Raw genomic sequence first — 18,251 nt, forward strand, 5'->3', positions numbered from 1 at the left:
ACACGGAAAATGTCCAGAATTACCAGATTAGGTTAGGAAGGAGTTTTCGGAAGAGTTTCGGGTTGTAAAAACGTAAAAACGGTTGAAGTTTGACGATTCTCGGCTTTATAAAATAATTTTATAATTATTCAGAAAATAATTAATAAATTCATAAATCATTATAAAATCATATAACACTCCAAAAATTACCAGAAAAATACTTTAATTACCTACATTTTATTCTGGGTATATTAAAATTAACATACTCACATTTTATTATATACAAACATCTAGATATTATTATCAATCAGCAGATAATTCACCAAAAATTCATATAATATTCATATAATAATCATATATTAATACAAATAATTACACGATATTTCCCGGATGTTACATCCTTCCCCCTTAAAAGGATTCTGTCCTCAGAATCACACTAGGGAATAATACTGATACTTTTCAAGTTTATTACTTTCATTTTCTCAAGTGAATCTTTCAACCTTATAATTTTTCATAACTTTAATGCATAATATGAATCTTTCCTTAATAGCCTCTCGCTAACAATATATTCTATTTATTGCTTGAATATCTCAATTCAAATCTCCATCTTTCATATATAATGGAGCTAACTTATTTTTCCTGGATATATACAAATAAACGCTCTATGAATTCGCTATACGGGTAGCGATGAAGCCAACTCATTTCTATTTATCCTGCCTATTTTACAATCTAGGAGGGACTAGCATAACACATCTTAATTCTCTTTTTCTTTCTAATTCTAGTAACTCGTGCTTATGTGCGTTTCCAACTGTTACTCGGTGTTGAACCTCGTCTTCATATGTTTCTTCGTTCAAATGACCTAATTTGTAATCGCTTCCCATCACATTGGAGGCTCTTTAACCGATCCTGTAATCTTCTTCTTCATTTGTAAATAATGCACTGAGACCAGGGCGTATTTGCTTTCTGACATTGACTATGATATTTTCCCAGTATCTTTCCTATAATTCCTCGGGTCTCATTACTTTAATCACAACTCAACGGTCTCTTACCGACATCAATTCTTTCAATTACTCATGTAACCTGAATCAACCTTCATTTTATACGTAGGGAGCTAAATTACCCTTCTTAGTCATATATATTTGAACATCTTATGAACTCGTTATGCCTGTAACAATAGGGTCAACCCATTCATAATCGTTCTATCTAGCTTATTATCTCGATGGACCAACTTAATTTATACTAATCTGCTTCTCTTTCTAATTTTAATAATTTGGGTTTATGCACCTTCCACTTTCCTTGACTGTTCTACTTTACTTCTCGCATCTCCTTCCATTTAGTTAGTCTGGCATATAATCGTTTTCAATCGTATTTGAGAACCTTTAGCTGGTCTCTTGTACTTTCCATCTGTGTGCGCCCGATATACTGAATTCATGGCTTCTGATGCTTCGAAATGTTCTAAATCTATTCAAAACTAAAAATTAAAAGAAAATCTCGACAATTGCATTTAACTCACCACTTTGTAATATACTTCAATTTCTTTTCAATCACTATCAAGTATATTCATCGAGTGAAAATCCTTTACTATCTGAAAGGAAATAATAGTTTAGAATGGAATGAATCATAACTTTATTCAAGACCGAACTCTTGGTACTAATACTTATTTTGTTGTCATACCAAATTAGATATCAATATGAACTTTGATGCTCACAACATTCCATACTGAAGTCAACACCAATCATCTATATTAATACCACCTTTGATATCTAACAACAAAGTAAGTATCAGTATAATCCAGAAGTTGGATCAAAACCTGTTCTCAATTTCTAACTTTTATAATTCCTTTATCCATTCTCCAGCAATCTTAGTGATGCTCACTCTTTCTTTTCTACTCAAGACATTTGTCTCTGAATGGATCTTGCTTGGTTGGTAATTAACCATACCTCCGTAGCTCATAAGTAATTATAGCCAGAGTTCATACCTTTGTAGCTTAGAACGCGGTTGCTAATCTTTTACCCTTCGCATGCATATCTCCAGGTGTTCAACTTGGTCTTCCTTAGTTCTTGAATGAGCGAGGATGTTATTAATAAATACAATCACACGATCCAATTACTCCTTATACATTATGTTCATTTAATCTTCAGACTTGCAATTTCTGATAATCGATGCATGTCTTCATACCCCCCTTCTCTTTACTCCATGATCACCTTTGTGTATAGCATGAAGTGCTCTTTATTTCATTATTCTTTCATTCCACATTTCTGAATTTTTCCTTCACTTAATATCTCATTTCTAATTATACGATACAGGGCTTTTGACACCAGCTCGACTCGTACAGTAACTGATGAAAATTCTTACCTCATTTCCCGAGGTAACCTTGGTAAATCATTCGTTAGAATCTTCTGGACTTCACTTTAATTATGGTGAATTTTGATATGAGACTCATTGTATCGTTCTTCTCTAATAGTTTGCCACAAATACTGTTGTTTAATCTTCCCTGCTTACGCGCATTCTTTGAATGAAATTCTTGTCTTCCATTACCGGTGTTTTACTTCATTCCCCTATTAGTTCTGGCATATCTGATGTTCACAACTTGCACATATCCTAGATTATTTTATAACATTTCTTTATCATCCTTTTGATTCCACTTCTTTTCTTATTTAGTTCTTCATTCTCATTACTCATTAACTTCTCTAACATAAGGAATGTCTCTTTCTTGATAATATTAATATGTGCGATATTAGATAAACCAGTTCTGAAGTTAATAAAAGGATTTTATTTATAATATTTAAGTTTTTTATTGATAGAATTATCGAATTCATCGATGGTTACTTTCTTAGTCCCACTTAAATCATCATTGATCGCATATTTGGCTTTTTCCAATTGATCAACATTTCTTCTTCCCAAGTTCACATGTGTACTTCGTTAGTCTTCGTCTTATATCAGATACTTGGATTTGCGAGCTTTCGAAAACTTTCACTCAATCGCCATTTGATATGGGTATACTTTCAAGTCCTTCCTGGAATACTATTACAGATGATAGAATCTCTTTGCTTTATCTTGAACCTTCAGTTCTTAAAAATTTTCTTCTTACTAGCATGTACCAATTTCTTTATGTTCCTCTTATTTATCGAAAAGAGCGTATTCATCTAGATAAAGTCTCGCACATGTCTGTGGTAACATCACGCTAAACTTTCGATTCCTGCTAATGCCATTACTTCCTTCAACTTTCTAACCGCTTTGATTTTGGATTTGAAAATTATGTTAGAGCTTGACTCAATCTAATTGGAATCGATCTCCATTTAACTAACCATTAGTTGGTAAAGTTGATCAATTAACTCTTTTAACCGGTCACTTAATCAAAGTAAAGACTAGCTAACTAGAATCAAAGACCAATTACATAAAGTCAGTTTGATCATAACATTCTTTCTCAAGAACCGAAATCACAACCCTTTGGAGTACAACTGGGAGTGAAAATATACTCCTTTACATTTACATGTAGATTAATTTCTGAAAATTTGGGCAACACCTCCCCTATACCATTGACTACCAGTCAGACTCAAGCCAACACCATCAATCTACCAAATCGTCTACAATCACATCCATCCATTTCCATCAACCAAATTCATCCATCCACCATAGTTCGAACTATATCATTCTGATTAGTATAGGTATGATTAATTGGCATAACATGTATCCTTTGAAATGAGACTTAAGGTCTTAAATCAACAAGGATTAATATAACCATTGATTCATCTCCACTTATGTTCCCGTATCGAACCTTCGTCTCTGTCCCGCTTATGGGTATTAAATTCACCATAACTTATTTACTCAAGGTAGAGAACTTCACAATTTCTGGAAAAAAAACACGTTCAGAATTTGTTTGTAATTAAGATTTCTTCGATCTTGAATCTTCACGACAAATATCTTTCCACAACGAAGGGATGTTTCACGTATTGATTGCATGTCTGAGTCAGTGTTCATAATTCCCTTGATCTCCGATTGTTGTCCCGACATTCGTTCGCTTGCATACAACCTTACTTCCTTAGTTTATAACTAATTTATTCGTTACGGTTCGCTAACCATTCATTTCACGTTGAAATCCTCTGATTTTATGCGCGTCATGTTACCGTAATCTATCGTACTGATGAGATCCTCATAACACGAACAACGATCTAACTTGATTTCTTTGCCACGTCCATGTTATTGATGAATTTCTTCTTTCTTACCCGCAAATGTCCACCATTTATCGGTTTGCAGTCATATCTATGTTGTATGATTCAACGTGCCACACTATTTCATTTCTTTTGAAATCGTCAAAGAATAGGCTTCACGCAAAAGGAGAGTTTCCGAATATGATTTTGATTGAAAACTGAATAAGGAATAACAATGCCACAAATGATTGGGAGAATTTGTAATTTAGTAAATTGAAGGAAAAAAGAATGAGTGAAGATTTAGATGTGAATGAGACAACCATATTTGTACTTAAGATGGCCATTCTTTCATACTATATGGTATACAGCATATGATTAGGTGGCGTCCCACCCGACTCTTCATCATTTCGACAAAGCGTCATACCACTACACTGTTTGTCTCAATCAGAAATCAGTGATTTGAGGAGAGGAACAATTTAGAAGGAATACAACAAATTTTCTTTCGTCTTCACCTCATATGATTTATCCATAGGAGAAACTCATACGTATTCAAGAATCAAGAAGAACATATGCTATCGTATTAAGAAGAGGATTTTCGATGTTGATCATCTTCCACACTTCACCTAATTATGCCTTCAGAAACCAGTCGATCCCGCAACGTCTCAACTCCGTCGATAGGAATACTATTTTTCTCCATTTATCTGAAGATTCTTCCATTTCCTTCAGTCATCCATTGTCCGTTCAAATTACGAGTCTCGTTAAATTTTAATAATTTCATGAATTGGGTAAATAATATTTTAACGTGTTCATTCAATTGTTGGTATTATTTAAGCAAAGATTACTCTCGTCTTTCACGAAAACTTTAAACTTTCTCCCTGCTGGGGGGGGTCCATTTAGTCCTTCAAATTGACAACACTGAGTCTATATCCATTCTTCTTTTTAGGTTATTTTCTGTTTATAATAATAGCAACATAAATAGTAATTCGACAACCAAATTATAAAACTCATTTCATACAAAATCTTCTGAAAATTAATTAAGAAAACCTTCTCCGAAATCTCATTTTAAAATTTTGAAAATCAATTATTTGGTCGTCATTACTATATAAGTTACTTGCTATTCACTTGATCCGCTAATGAAATATCTAATTAAAGGAATGCCCATATAAGGGTCTCTATATTTTGGTACATCTTCTACTCTTCCTTGGATTCTGCTCGCACGTATTAGTCGACAAAACTCCATTTATCATCTTATATCATTTATTCGCAATTCCACCGCAATGCTGCCATTTAGTACTGTCTCTGATATTCTTGCCATCGTTTTTGACGCTATGCTTACAACCACGCAGGTGATTCGATGTTCGGTTTATGGATAGGGTTGCATCTTCTTGCTAGTCTTACCTATACCTAGTAAGGTAGATATCATTTCTTGCGCAGCTCCCGATAAGTGATAGAAATCTTCTCGTAGCGGTGGTGCCTTCGAAACGTGCAACATTGGTTCTTCATCCACTTCCATCAACTTGTTGCCTCCAGCGTGAATCTCGTCCAACTGCCTAATTCTAAGTTAAATCATACCCAAAACTCACCTAGCCTTTCTTACGCGAAGTTCTCACAAGACTCAATCGCATCTTCTTCAAAATCGCATGAAACGTAGGGTAGCATATCCAGTCTCCGCCAATCTATCGATTCCTCATTACTGTAGGATCGGAGAACTCAATATACCTATAGCGTTGCGATATTCGCCTTACGCTTGCCTCAATAATTTTGCCTTACCAATTCCGTATCGGACCTGCCAATCCTCATTTACACTCAATTCGAACTTAAAATGAGTATGCCTAGGGTCTTTCCTATCTCATATGACCTATCACTCCTATCTTACCCTCACTTATTCTTATTTCAGTGACCAATAACCTATAGCTCTGATACCAACTCTGACGCCCCCAAATCCGGGGTCAGGATTGGATGTCACTACATAACTTTAAATAATAATAATAACCTGTATATTAAAATAAATATACAAATAACCCCTCATATTCAGGATCGCTTACAGGTTATAGTATGAAATAAGAATCTAACCTTCTAAAATTTACATTGTCTAAATACAATTTCATTACCTCATTACTAATTTCATTGTATTGATCACTCTGACATCTCCAAATCTCTTCAGCTGGAATCTCACCACTTTTGTTGTCTATTAAAAGCTATTCACTTTGCCCTCATTTGATACTGAAAGAAATAAGAGTTCACAAAGCAAGAGTGAGCCAAAAATGCCCAGCAAGTATCATAAATGGTTTCCAGGTATCAGATTAGAAAACTCCTGGAAACGATTGTTGAATGATTTTAAAAACGTCTTTACATATTTAAATAGTTGAGCGAACAGAACATCAACCCTCATTGACCTTTAATCATAAATCACATTTTTCCGTAAAAGGACAGTAATCATTTCAATATTTCATCATTTTGAATTAAATCTTTGTGTGAGTTTGTAATTATGAACTACTCGGAAAGGAATGCCGTTAATGGCGATCAACAATAAATTAGACTGGACACTAGAAACCAACATATGCACTATAACCTGATCAGTCAGGAGATAGTGCGGATCTATACCCAACTACATAGACCCAACCAACATATAGGGCACCCGGGCAACTATGGCCTAAAGGGGTCCGGTCCATCCCTGACCCATAGGATCCAGCTCATCACTGGTCCTCATAATAACCGTCCAGCCCGTAGAGTATTTTGATATCAAATCATTTTGATTTCAAAACAGCCCAAATCAGGGTTCGCAAATAACCCGAACGAATGGGTATTTGCTCAAGAGAGCAATCGAATTATAGGAACAAGATCAAAAAGGCACTCGCATAAATAAGAGTAATTACAGCAAAATATAAAAACATTTAACTATTCTGAACTTAGAATAGGAGCGAATAAATATTTGCAGTATTTAAGGAGAAAGGTTAGGAATACTTGCCTCAATTGATAATCCTCTGATCTTTAACTAGCTTCCATATCACTCAGTCCTGTCGCATCTGTATTTTCCTTGACAGGCTACTTGACCTTTCTTATAATTTACTTTCTTAGATTTATCTTTATCTTGAATCCACTCGTTTCATTACTACACGCAATCATGCTTTACTTCTACAATCCCTGTCTGGCTGTGAATGCCTCGCACTATGTGTATCTATCATAAAAGATACTATTCAATGAGCTATCAACATATAATTGTCTAGTCTATACATTTATTCCTATCGTCTACCCGCCCGATAATAATAGATAAGGATCACATCACAATCAGATAATATTTAAAAGACACACTGACTCATTATCCACATAACACGTACACATAGGGCATGTAATCATATAACACATAATCACATAATTCATGTAACACATAAGTTGAATCGACAAAAGATAGGTCTTAATACATTTAGAATTGAAATCGAGTCAAAAAGAATATTTTATTGATCAATTATTGACTCGAAATGATCCATAAAACAAACGTTCTTTAGATACAAAGGAATTTAGGCCACGAAAATATTTTTAATAGAAGCAAAAAATATTTTTCTGAGTCTAGATGCGTTCATTTCGTATTAAACAGACGAATGGTTGATTTATTATGAATTTTTGAACCTTTTTCGGAATTAAAACCATCTCCGAATCATTGGATAATTAAATAATAGGGTTCGAATACCCAAATACGACTTTAAAATAATTTTATAATAATTATCGATCCTTAAAAATAATTTTAAATAATATTTTAAAACTCGAAACTATTTATCTGGAATTTTTTGAATCAAAAATAAATAATTAAATCTAATTACATAATCAATTAAAATTAATTAATAACTAATTAAATTAATTAATCAATTAATATTTAAATTAATTGACTAATTAAATAATTAATTATCAACTAATATTAATTAATTAAATAATTAAGATTTATTTTTAACTTAAAAATAATTTTCAGAAATTAAATATTATTCATAAATAATTAATTAAAACAAATTATAATTAACTAAATCAATTCCTGGATTTTTGAAAATAATAAAAAAAATTCTAGATTTAAATTAATTTTAACTAATTATTTAAATAATTAACTAAACTGATTTTTGAATTTAAAAACAAATTATAAAATTTGTAAATGATTTTTGATTTAATTAAATAAAAGAAAATCCAAAAACAGTTTTGGAAATGGGGTTGTCTTCCCCACAGGATCTATAGGCGGCAAAGCTTGCCGGTGTTCGAAGAACAGTCGCCGGATTCTGGAATTTCCAGAAAACGACCGGCGACCTTCGAAACTTCCGACGAGCTCCGATCGGCGGCTAAACAATTCTGTTCGAAGCGATTTCCTGGTGTAATCGACTCCAAAACATCCCAGAACACTGATTAATCAACAATCTAATCACAAAAACATTCGCAGCGATTTCTCCGACACAATCAATGAAATTCCGGCGAACCGAATCGGAAAAATCCGATTATCCGCAAGGCTTAACCAAACTCAGTGATTTATAGGGCAAAAAAAAGTCCAGATTCTATACAATCTATTACAATCATCACCAACAATCAACGACTAACATTCAAACTTGAAAATCGAATCAAATATTTTAAAAAAACAACGAACTCGATTTATAACTTCTCGAAATCGTTTGATATGTTTGATTACATGAATAAATTGCAAATCATTATAGAAAACTATCCCAATCATCCAAACAACCAGATAACCCCGGATTCAAAAACCCCTAATTTTCCAACTCAAGAACACCAAGAACCCTAGTTTTTTTAATTTTCAGAAACATCAAACCTCAATTTCTATATGTTATTGAACTCGGTTTTTGACATATAATATATCAAATTGACCAGAAAAATATTATCTACACGATGGAATCATCAAATCATATGAACAACATCAAGAACAATTTTTAATAATTTAAACAACAAATAATTCGAATATAAATAAATAAATAAGGAAATTACCTTAATTGCTGCACTAAAATGGTTGATTGATTCAGAAAGTACTTTTCGAGAGCTTCGTTTTGATTAACGCCTTCGTTTGTGCGTTTGATTTTCAAGAACGTATCGGTTTTTAGGGTTTTTCTCTGTATTTACTGTATTTTTACTGGTTGTAAATGAATAAACGAATAAAATGAAATAAGAAATATGCTATTTATATTTACAGAATATTGGTTCGTTTTGGATCGTTAAATTAGTTGCTTAGCCGCTAAGTAACTACAATAACGATCCAATTTGATATCAGTTTTGGATAATTATCCCAACCGGGCTTTTTATAAAAAACTCTATACGAAAATAATGTAATAATATCTCATCTATCGAGAATACGGGTTTCGTTGATTTACCGAAATGATTGTCGTATCAAAAATCTTGCGCCGGGCCGCGCACGGGTCAAACCATAATCCGGATCGAAAAAGTCAAAACACGGAAAATGTCTGGAATTACCAGATTAGGTTATGAAGGAGTTTTCGGAAGAGTTTCGGGTTGTAAAAACTTAAAAACGGTTGAAGTTTGACGATTCCCGGCTTTATAAAATAATTTTGTAATTATTCAGAAAATAATTAATAAATTCTTAAATCATTATAAAATTATATAACACTTCAAAAATTACCAGAAAAATACCTTAATTACCTATATTTTATTCTGGACATATTAAAATTAATATACTCACATTTTATTATATACAAACATCCAGATATTATTATCAATCAGCAGATAATTCACCAAAAATTCATATAATATTCACATAATAATCATATATTGATACAAATAATTACACGATATTTCCCGGATGTTACAATTATTGAACCTTATAGTATGATTCAATTATACATGCTTCAAAAGGCCAATCGAATCATTGATAACAAAATCTTGTATGACGTAAATACCACCCTCTCTCACATTCTTCCCAATAACATCCCAAGTGTCACCATAGACAAAAGCATGCAAAAGCATGGACGTGTGTGTTCTAAAATAATAAAAAAAAATCATCAGTGATTTATGTTATCTAACAATGATATGTTATTTATTTTTAAACAATAACATAAAGAAAATGAATTATAAATTTACAACATTGGAAAAGGATAATACTCACGTCACCATCTAAGAAAATAAGATTATGGCTTTTGGTAGTTTTATTATCGGGAGAAGCAGCTAGCCAAATCTTTGTTACTCATGCTCTAATCTTCCAGTTCATTCTTGATTTCTCAATAGCATTAAGATGATTAAATGCAAACATGACCATATCCATTTCTTAAAACCTTTTAGTAACATAGGAATAAAAAATAAATAGTCATATACATGTGCTATGTACGATAATGAGAAATATATGTGAAATTATAAACACTAACACTTGTGAATGTATGTGGATAACTTGAGAATTATAGAAGAAAACTGCAATGATTTGTAGTAATTGTGATGAACTTACAGAAGTTAAATACATAAACAAACTATCTAGTCAATGAAAAAGGTTTGTTAAGATATGGTCTTATCATAAATTAGTAATTGATTTATTTTTTATACTTAATACCAGTTTGTAATTCTGAAGATATGTTCTATCTAAATAAATATATCCCAAAACATATTCAACTTCATAAAATTAAGTATTTTAGAGTTAGTTTAGCAGAAAATTATATAAAAATATTTACAATATCTTTAACAATTAGATACATTCTAATCTCTTCATAAAAATAATATTAATTCATAAATATCTAAAAATTAAGTATCTTAGAGTTATTTTAGCAGAAAGCTATATAAAAATATTTACTATATCTTTAAAAGTTAGAAATATTATTGCTGCATAATATAAATATGAAAGCATAAATATATATAGAGACCATTTGTGGTATAAGAAAATGTTCAAACAGCTTAATAAAGTGGAAGTCATCTATATTAAAATGAATGCACTTTGATTTTTTTTTTGTTTCTAAATGTTGCTATCTAGGTGTTCAATGTTTATCATAGTTTAACTATTTACTAACAAATGTTTAGTTTGACTTTTGGAATGTACCATTTTAATTATGTAGATGACTTATAAATTTTTAATATTAATAGGACGTGAACCAGCGCTCAGCATGAGAAAATTACCATAAAGTAAATGATAATTTAATTTTATTATATTTTTAAAACTATATACGTGAAAAATTTCCCTAAAGCAACGTAACTTCAAAGAAGGTTGGTCATAACTTAATGTATGAAACTAACCTTGTTAAGATAGCAATAAAATTAGCATTGAAATTGAACTTATTGTATGAAACAGGACAATCACTAAAAAAGATTCAGAGTGCTATTTCTACACAGGTTCTTAGTTTCAACAACTTCAATAATGTTCCCTATAACTTAAAGATAAAAAATAAACTTGTTGTGAGAGTAAATGTCAAACTTCATCAGAATCATAATCATGCAGCTTTACCTGTGCTACATATCCACACATTGTTACTATAATATTTTTTTCACTTTCAACCCTCTACTTCTGGATATTCTTATCATAACAATGTCCATACGCAACCTATTCACATATTAATATTTCTATCTTTTCACTTAAACCTACTACTCTTCTTGGTATTATTAGTGATTCAAAAGCCATATTAAAAGATAATTCTTTCGATTGTGTATATTAACTTTCGTAAATTTCATTGAGCCTAATTATTTCAGCCAGCGTTACTTGACGTCGCCTCACGACACCGACTCGCATTTTGTAAAAGATAAATTGATATGGTTAATGAGGAAGCGGGGGCGTTACAGTAATTAGTGAGGATTGCGGTTGCGAGTGAATTTAGAAACATGAAAATTTAAATGATTTATGTAATAAAATAATTAAAAAATAATTTTATAACCATAATTTCTTTCAAGTGAAAATACTAAATTTTGCAATAATTTGACAGTTTTTTTGAAATCTTCAAAAAATTCATTAAATATTAAAATTTAAGTTTAATTGATTATTAATTACATTTTAAATAAAACTTGATCTAAAATTTTATTATTACATATGATTTTCGTGACTAACAATTTTTTATTAGGTTTTATTTAATATATTTTATTTAGAACATTACTCATAATTCAATTCGTTCAAAATAACCACTAAACACTCTATTGTACTCCACCGACACAATACTATATCACCAACACTCTTTTATCACTTAATTATCAGGCGTGATACTCCTTGTCGAGTATCATCTATAATATTAAAATTTTTAAATAAGATCTGCACGCCTAGAACCTAAATCAAAGTGCCTTATATTTATCTTTTTCAATATTTTTAAAACCCAAATAATAAAATATTGAACCCTAGATCTGAAAAATCCTTTTAAATGGGTCAATGCTTGAATTTTTAAAATTATTGATTTAAGTTCCACACTAAAATTAGGGTGTAGCTCCAATTTAGGGCCTAGGCCCTAAAGGCCCTAAACCCTGAAGCTTTAACCCTAAATATAAATATTTTTTATTTACTTTTTTTAAAAAAATCTAAAAGCCAAAATAATTTTTTTTTCAAAATATTAAAAAAATAAGGTATATGTTTAAATTTTAAAGATTATCAAATAAACATTTAAAAATTAAAAAAATAGAAAATTACATGATCCCCACTGATAACCCTTGATACTCCACCGTTAAGAATATCACACCTGATACTTCACCGATAAGGAGTTTTACCTACTATAATATTTATCAGAATCAAAATCATGCAGATTTATATACGCTACCTATCCACACATTATTACTATATATTTTTTCACTTTAAACCCTGTACTTGTGGATATTGTTATCATAACAATATACATAGGCAACATATACAAACATTAATATTTTTAGCTTTTAACTTAAACCTACTACTCTTCCGGGCATTATTAGTGATTCAAAAGCCATATTAAAAGAAAATTCTCTCAATTGTGTATATTAATTTTCGTAAATTTCATTGAGTCTAATTATTTCAGCCAGCGTTAGTCGACGTCGCCTCACGGCGTCGTCTCGCATTTTGTATATGATAAATTGATATGGTTAATGAGGAAACAAGGGCCGTTACAGTAATTAGTGAGGATTGCGGTTGCGAGTGAATTTAGGAACATGAAAATTTAAATGATTTATGTAATGAAATAATTAAAAAATAATTTGACCTCAATTTCTTTCAAGTGAAAATAATAAATCTTGCAATAATTTTTACATTTTTTTTAAATCTTCAAAAATTTCATTAAATATTAAAATTTAAGTTTAATTGATTTAATAATTACATTTTATGTAAAACACGATCTAAAATTTTATTATTAAACCTGATTTTCATGATTGACAATTTTTCATTGAGTTTGATTTAATATATTTTATTGTAGAACATTACTTGACATTTTGCCACACCACTATTTTGTATTTTAATATTATAAAAGTTAATAATATTGAAAAAAATGAATCAAAAAAATATTAATTGATTATAATAACGGGTGATGGCCATAAATAATTTTTTTAAAGCATAAACCAAAATACTCATAATTCAACTCGTTCAAAATAACCATTGTACACTCCATTGTACTCCACTGGAACAATACTATCCCACCAACATGCTTTTATAAGTTAATTATCAGGCGTCATACTCCTTGTCGAGTATCATCTATAATATTTAAATTATTAAAAAATATTTTATAAAAATAATTTGACCATAATTTCTTTCAAGTAAAAATACTAAATCTTGCAGTAATTTGACATTTTTTCAAATCTTCAAATTTTTTATTAAATATTAAAATATAAGTTTAATTTTAAGAGAAATGTCATTAAATTTCATTAATTGATACCTAAAGTATTGTTCTTATCATGTTGTTCTTAATATGTTATTATTTTTTATATAAATTATATTGAAGCATGTTTATTTTAAAATTTTTATAAATCATTTTTGAGATTGGATTTTACAAAATAATTTTGTTTTACCATAAAATAATGTTATTGATGTTACATCAATCTCAAACAACCTTATAATAAATTATTTTGTAAAATTCAAAATTGTATTATTATTTTATAAGAAATAATTTCTTTTTTGCATAATTTTCTACTGATAAGAAATTATAATAAAGAATTACATTCAATAATTTTTGTTTAGATCTCATATTCTTATAAGTTTTATTCTTCAAGAATATTTTGATAATGATTAAATGTTAAAAATATATATAAAAAGAATTAAGTTAATGACTTTGAAAAGTAATTAATATATACCATATAACATATTAGCCAAAATGATATATTTTTAGTATGTAACTGGAAAATTTTAATGAAAATATAAACTAAAATCAATTAAGTCTTTCAGAATTTAATATTCTGGAACAATTTTTTAAAGATGTTTTGTTTATTATAAAAATGGGAAAAAAATTCATCCAACTCTAAAGTTACTCTTTTTTAAAAGATATTAATTGAAATATTTTAAACTTTTAATAATTTAATATTTTGGAAGAACTTTTTAAATATACTTTATTTTACACTAAAAATGAGAAAAAAAATATAGAGAGAATTAATTCAATTCTAAAATTTAAATTTTTTAAAACATAGAATTAAAATAACTTGGCTATTCCATTAAGAAAGATGATGTAACACCCCCAAATCCGGGGTCGGGGATCCGGGTTGTCACGAGTTTCATTTCCCTTAATAACACCCAATCTTAATAATTACTCAACTACTCTGTACTGTGACCCCACAATAAACACACACCACACGTTATAGTCTCAGAGATGAACATCCAAAAATAACCACAAGTCATTTTATTCCACAATTATCTGCCCATACACCTTAAAAGGTTTTCTGAATAAATTTACATTTCTTTGCCATTATTACAATTCATAAATATACATAAATCTGGTACATCAAAAGTTGAAAGCCTAGCCTATTGGTAGCTCCTACCTCAGCTACGGCGGCATCAATGCTTCTAGAAAACTACGGAACGTCTCCTAATCGATTGCGAATCGGGAGCTTGGTCCTGTTCATCTTTTCTATCTGTTGTTGTGTGATGAAAGAAGAAAGCAAGGGTGAGCAGCAAGCCCACCAAAATAATATGTATAATGATTAATAATATGAGCCTTCTCATAGTACTCATGAAAGTCTTGGTCAAAAGAAATGAACCAAGTTTGATATCTTAATGCGATGAAGTCGCAAAATATTCAGTATATATACATATATACTTTTCAAAATATTGGAAGTCCTCTTCCATGCATAATACACACAGAGTTCCAGTGTATAACTGTATAAAAAATATCGTTGCAAGGTGATCTCATATATCTAACCTTGTCTCAACGTTTTTCTGAAAATCTTTGTCATTCATAAGACAATTATTAACTAGATATAAATTTAAAAGATGAAGTTACCAAATACTTCACTACACTTATATCATTTATAAAGCTACTTGAACTACCATTGTTCAAAGTATAATGAGCTTTCAACAGTTCATCACATAGATGAGACTACAAGACAAGATTTGAATAGATTAAATCTTTAAAATATTATTAAAGGAAATGAAGTTATGACATACTTCATTAAGTTCTGATATATATATATATATATATATATATCCACATATACATCTTCCTTTATACATTTCCTAAAAACCTCTGTCATGTAAAGTATGAACAGAATTGCAATATCCAATAAATTTGGAAAGGAAAAGAATTTTGGCATAAACCAGATATCTTGCTGATCAGGCAAAGATACCCATAAGTAACCTTTTCTACTAGTAGATGGACGAATTCCCCACTGGTCATCACCCTGGTCGTAATAGGACCTTATGCTAGACTGCCACTCAGCCACTTATGCATTTGATGGACTCCCACTGAGCCACTTACACTATCATGGACGCCCACTGAGCCCATGTTGCTTATGCCGACTCAATAGATGGACTTACTTCCCGAACGTTGGGTAAGTAATCAATTCATTTACCAAAACTGCAACCGTGTTGCGAATATAAAATACACCACAGAGCCGGATCCCTCAGGTTTTGAGCGAGTATTTAAATCCCCTTAAAAAGGAAGATCTTAAATATAAAAATGAGTTTTGGGATCCGCTCTAAGTTTTAAAAATCATTTTTGAAGACTCGAAAACACTTTAAAGAGTGTTTGGAGTAAAGCTGATTTAATGAAGTAAATCAGTCCCCAGAATATTTAGAAAATATCTGAATATTATTATTTAAATAATATTCCCATAAAGAATAATCTTTATCAAAATAATTGAAGTAGAAGTATTAAAACTTATACTTGAAACGAGTATTAAATAACCAAAGATATACTTATATGAAAGTACTATCTTTATTTGAATAATCGAAAATAAGTTTGATTATTAACACCTTATTCTTTAATAAAATAAAGAATATATCTCAGCAAATAATCGGAGTCATAGATCCTCAAATGAATATTCAAATAATATTCATTAAATAATATAAACTGAGTCATAAGCCCTCGAATGAATATTCAAATAATATTCAATAAATAATATAAAAGAGTTATACGCCCTCGAATGAATATTCAAAATAATATTCATTTAATATAAAGGAGTCATAAGCCTTCGAATAATATTCGAAATAATATTCAATAATAAAATAAAGTTAAAGTTATCGAATAAACCTTATTCGATTAATATATAACCATATATATATAAGAATATATATATTATCCTCGGGAACATCGACTCCCGGTTTAGAAATATGTTTTCACCTTTGGGTCCCTATACTAAGGGTATATGCAAATTACCGCTATCCTCTAGCATAGGTATTATCAACTGAATCAACAGATATATATGGAAAGAATACGAAACAGGCATGCATATATATACCATAGCAGCATGCTTCAATATATTACAACATTTGCTAATTAACCAACATGCATCTATCGCAAGATAATGCATATACATATATACATCACAACAACAGTTATAACGGGTAGAAAACTTGCCTGAGCGACTGGGGGTTACGAATGGCTCGGGACGAGTCTGGTAACCTATAAGCAACAAGTAAGTTGGAATTAAACCAAAGTCACTTGTAAATCTATACTCTAGCCAACTCAGACTCTAACGCTCGTTTTGCGCTTACTGATTCTCTTAAGTCACTCGAGTACCCTCGGCTCCACCATTTTTAATAATTTAACCTTTACAAGTTTTAAGGCGATTCCTTCGCGAGTGTCTTACCCACTGCCTAACACACTTACCATAAATGTTTCATACATTAATTAACCCTTTTTGGTCTTTAACCTATGTTTCAAAGTAAGGCGAGGGAAAACGTTTCGTTCGCGAAATGCCGTTACTTGAAACGGTCGTTTCTCCTAAACCGTGCATCGGAATCGAACGAACTACATATCAAAACGAAGCTCGTAACACGAGCTATCTAGACATGGCAATGGTCATAATCTAGCAGGGGGTTCTCGGGTCCTAATGTTATGCACAAAAACAGTCTAAAGAAAATCGGACGTTACGACGGCTATGTTTACGCGATTTCCCAATTTAAAACCATTCAAAACCAAACCAATTCAACCTCAAATCCAACATACAACCAACATCCATCCTTATCACATCATAACAACCCCAACCAATTTAATTTTAACATTCATACTTATGCCTAAACTTGAATTTAACTATACTACATTCTTTTAACCAAAACAACAAGATTTACCATTCCATTTCAATACCATTTCAATCCCAAACTCTAAATCACAAACATTAAGCTACAATATCACCCTACTAATCAAAATCATCTTATAATACATAGGAATCTAGGGTTTGGAGATGATATACCTTCCTTGAAGTGGTGGGAGGAGCTAGGAAGCCTTAAGAAGCTTTGAGAAGTCTTAGGAATGCTTGGATCTTCAAGGAAAACAAGAAAAAATTCAAGTTAAAAACTTGAAAACACTATTCATTGTCTTCTTCTTTGATTAAATGAAGAAGATTGAGAAGGAATTGATGGCTTAAACTCATGATATAGCCCTAACTAAGCATAAAGATGATTAGGGAATTAACTCACCAATTTAGGAGGCTTGGATCTTGAGTTTTGAATTTCTTGCCCTTTTATAATAGTAAAAGCCGAGAGCATGAAGAACAATGCCTTGGTTTCTTTTTGATTTTGATGAAAAATGATTTGCTTGGCTTGGTTGGTTTGATTTTTGTGTTTGT

The sequence above is a fragment of the Apium graveolens genome, chromosome 1 (genome assembly GCF_009905375.1).
Source record: "Apium graveolens cultivar Ventura chromosome 1, ASM990537v1, whole genome shotgun sequence".
Lineage (NCBI taxonomy): Eukaryota > Viridiplantae > Streptophyta > Magnoliopsida > Apiales > Apiaceae > Apium > Apium graveolens.